Genomic DNA, 4,503 nt, shown 5'->3' on the forward strand with positions numbered 1-4,503 from the left:
CCGAGCCCCTGTTCTCCTGAGTCAGAAGTTTATTAAAATCCACAAGGAGGGACTCGGGTCCCATGGTTCAGGAGGTGCCATTTTTCCAGACTTGTGAATGGTCTTGTTTACTGCACCAGACCTGCAGTGTACAGGTCAGTGCTGCTGAGGGTGGAAAGACCTGGGATTCTGGGGTGGAAGAAGTCAGCTAGTGATGGGGCTCGGAACTCCATAACCTGGCTTTACGGTCAAAGAAAATGCGAGCATGTCCTGTTTTGATAAGGCTGAGTGTAATCTTCAGTACTTTCATATAATGAATATCTCATCTATAAAATGGGTTTTGTGAACTTGTAATGACTTGATTGAAGACTGATTATTCTGCTTGGAATCCTTGGAGTGCTCCCACAGCAATGCAAAGTATGCTAATAATGGGATAATTACTATTTTAAAGTCTGTTTCCCTTTTGGCATGCTCTTCCTGCTTAACTCAGGTTCCTGGGCTTGCACTGGAAAATAATGTGATAGCTGAAGGGAAGATTCCCTGTGGATGTAGACTCTAAGCTGGTGTATGTTGATTAACTTGATTTATGCCGATGGATCTATCTTAAAATTACACCAGTGGAGGATTCAACACCAGTTTTAAGGAGGATATACTCAGCTGAGTAGTTCTTCGCAAAGTTCTCAAAAAACTTTAAAAAAACATTCCTGCTTAGTTTTCAGCATAATTTTGCTAGCTACTCCGATGCTTTATGGTGTTTATAGCACTAAATAACTGTAATGCCATTGTGTTTCATACTCTATTTTACTGTGTATGCACCGTATGGTATTGATGTGTATTATATTGCATATAACTCAATACAATAAACATAGCATTACAAAACAGAGTTGCTGCATTTTTTTTTATTACAGGTAGGTTACCTACTGTGATAAAAATAATGTAAAAATATAGGGAAATTATTATTCCGTTTCTTCCTACTTTTTATTCACGACATAACCCATAGTAAATTAGATGCAATTTTCATGAAATTTTATACAAACATAGATCTTGGTATAAAACAGTAAATAAGCTCTGCTAGAATTTTATGGGTTTTACACCTGATTTTTAAGATTAGTTTATGTTTGTAATGCTTTGCTTCAGAGGTTACTTGAAGATCAGTCCTGAGGGTTATTGCACATTCTCAGTAGTTTCTGAATGCAGTGCCTGCCAAGAGTCTCACTTTGCAGAACTGAACCATTTATTCTTTCTCTTATTTACCCATATGTAGAATATTTTGCATTTTAAACAGGAGACTCCAGTTCCTATCCATCAGAAACTGAAATACTTAGCTAAGCTTACTGAGATGAGCTGTCTTCTGTGGATGACTGTACTTCCAGAAATACACTGCATGGCTCTCATTTGGTGGACTTGATTCCAGAATGGGTCCTGATAGCCAAAAGGAACCACTGAAATAGCATTTTTTAGGCAGTGCATGGGAATGTTCAGTGGCCCTCAGCAAATTCTTACTCTACTCTCCCCAGACATACTAAACAAGGAAGATGCAGGTAGAAAATACAAACTGAGGACTGTCCCTCAAATCCTGCTCTGGAGCTTAGGTTCCTTATTCAGGGCTGCAGGTCCATGCCTCTCTCTTGGTATCAGGAGTCCACGTTCTCTCTGAGGGTAAGAGCCCATCAAGACTGTTTGAATAAACTAGGCAAAGCTCCTGGTGCCTTTTCAGAGTGTGCCCCTAGCTCGCTCTGAGAAGAGATTAGCAGTAGTAGACCTGCATAATTAGGCATCCTCCAGCCTGAGGGACCCCAGGCTCTCAGCAAGGTCCCTGGCAGCAGTCTACAATGTGAGTGCCACAGGGAGGGGAGGGAAGTTTCCCAAAGCAATGCTAAATTCCTGTAGCTGAAAAGTGGATGCAGAGATGGAGCTTGACTGTTGCATTGTGGTTAAGTACTGATGTGGGACTGGCAGTACTTTTCCTTTTATTACTCGTAAGTCCAGTAACTGTTTAATATAAAATGCATAATCAGTCCTGACAGTAGTGACAGTCCCATCATCTCACTCCTACCCAAGTGTCCTAGTGACTCTGCAGAGCCAAGCTCTTCCTTATCAACTTTCCTTCCCTCTTTGGCAGATCCTGACTGCCTTTGCAAATCCTCAGCAGGAAAACAGGAAAGTCCTGCTCAGCCTGCTCCTCACCAAGTATAAAATTCTCCTATTTTGTTCAGGTTTGTGTTCAATTCCCAATTTCTAGGGCTGAGCTAGGTAGTATCAGTGAGCACTGTGATATAGGAGGGGAGAAGGTGTGCAGGCATCTGGGATTTTCAGAGCCAAACAGGAGACTGCATCCTAATTTTCAGTTTGGGGTATAAAGTTTACCAAGTCCTGTTTATACCAGAGTTCCTTCTGAATCTGGTCCTAAATGGCTTCCATTTTTCACATGTGCCTCTTTCTCTACACAGTTCTCTCTATATCTATGACAGTTCTTATACCAATTTCTGATACCTAGGATAACAAAAGGGCAGAATATGGAAGATGTGTCATATCTATATAAGCATAATGCTCTTTTTCAAATTCTCACTTAATTTCTATAAATTAAAGGCTTTTTATCAGACATATTATAGCAAATTACAACCTATATAGGGTACAGAAGGGAGTGAAAGGCAATCTGGATCAAATGTGCAAGGAACTGGTTATATATGCTGTATTTTAAAAGTTTAATCTGAAAGCGAGGCAACACATAGGAAAATTTCAGCCAGCCTTCACATCTGTCTGTCAAAGATGATTTGGGTGTTATTTAGTAAGTTAGTAGAGCCTATCATCTCCCAATACCACACTATTACTTGTATCAGAGCACCAAAGCCTTGGCTTATAATACATTATGCAGATTAATTTGTCCTGCATAATTTCTCCAATTCCAGTAACACTGGCTTTGTTTTAACACTCATGATTTTACAGCAACACAAGACCAATGGAGCTACTTCACTTGAATCCTTTCTCTTCAGTTTTATGCTAGTGTAACTCAACCATCAGAAAGAAATCACATCTATCTGCCCTAGTGTTAGTGACCCACTCGTGCTTGGTACTATAAAAGCATGTGGTGCAGATCCTATGGAAGGAGGGCCAGGGCTAGGCTCAGGCTTCCTGCAATCATTACTATTCAGCCTGCTGCAACTGTGACCCCCCTGGAATTTTAAACAGACACTGCAGTGGCTCATTGGGAACAAGTGAAGCTGTTCAAGTGCTGATTATTCCAGCAGAGCCTGAGCAAGTTAATTAATAATTAGGTGTGAAATTAATGTACACCTTCTGTTTTCCCTAGTACTTTTCCCATGTCGCTAATTTGCTTCTGCACCACCAAGGGACAAAGTAGATTTAAAGAACAGATGGGGGAATGAGCTAAAAGTCTCTTCAGGTAAACCTTGTTACATTTGCTAGCTTTTTTTAGTGTCATATAGAACTTTGTCTTAACATTTTAAAATGTCTGATTCCTTAAATCCTGAATATTTTTAGTGCCTGTTTAAAGAACGCTTAATTTTCTGATGAGAAAGAAAAAATATTGCTTTTTCTTTGTTATATTGTACTATATAAATATATAGCATATTATTTCATTATGGTTTATCCTGTATGCTTGCATTTCAAACACATTGTTGAGGGTGTTTATATAGGATGTAATAGGTGAAATGGTGTGAGTTGATGTTAGGGCTGCAGTATTGCATATAGCATAGCTGTTGGAGGGATTTTTTCTTTCTTTATGTTCAGTAGATTTTTATTCAGAGGGAGTGTTTTGTGAATCTTTACAATGAGAAATACATAAACAAAGCTGAATGACTCTGATGGCCTCTGTATGAGCACTTAGTTGTAGGCTGCACCAAAATGCAGCATGAATATTACAGATACTTCACTGAAACTATAGCTTTGATTGTCACCTGCAATATAGGGTGTGGGAAAATCTCTTAGAAATCTGAGATTTGGAAATGAGATGAAGTCTGAACCTCTGTTCCTCTTAAAAGATGAGGTTAGGAACTTTTTTCTCTAACTGGCTATCTCTGGGCTCTTTACTATGCCTAATCTTTCTCTTGGTGCTCTTTCTGTCAACTCAGACTGTGACTTTTGTTTTCTGTGGTCTTACTTTTTTTACCACTCCAGGCTACTGGACAGGGATGAAGATGTCTGTAGTGCAAGGGAAATTATATAAATGTGGAAGTTTCCATGAAAGTAGGTAGAAGTCTCTTAAGAAGTTTAAGGAGTGTCCAGTACTGTGGGAGCAACACATGGCACACAAGAAGGTGAAAGGCTTTTTCCCTTTTTGTAGAACGGAAGAGAATAGGAAATCCTTCTTTCCTAAGCAGAAGGATGTCTGCAGTCCCCATCCCAGTCTTACCTCTTCCTGACCTGGTAGGGAAGCTTAGCAGATCTTTACAAGGTTGCTTTGTTGCTTGTTTTGAATTTGATGCTATTCAGATATCTCGCTTCTGTTCCAGCCAAGAGTACCATTTCTATCAAGAGATGAAATGACTTGACACACTAGCGATC

Source organism: Falco rusticolus, chromosome 6 (genome assembly GCF_015220075.1).
Source record: "Falco rusticolus isolate bFalRus1 chromosome 6, bFalRus1.pri, whole genome shotgun sequence".
Classification (NCBI taxonomy): domain Eukaryota; kingdom Metazoa; phylum Chordata; class Aves; order Falconiformes; family Falconidae; genus Falco; species Falco rusticolus.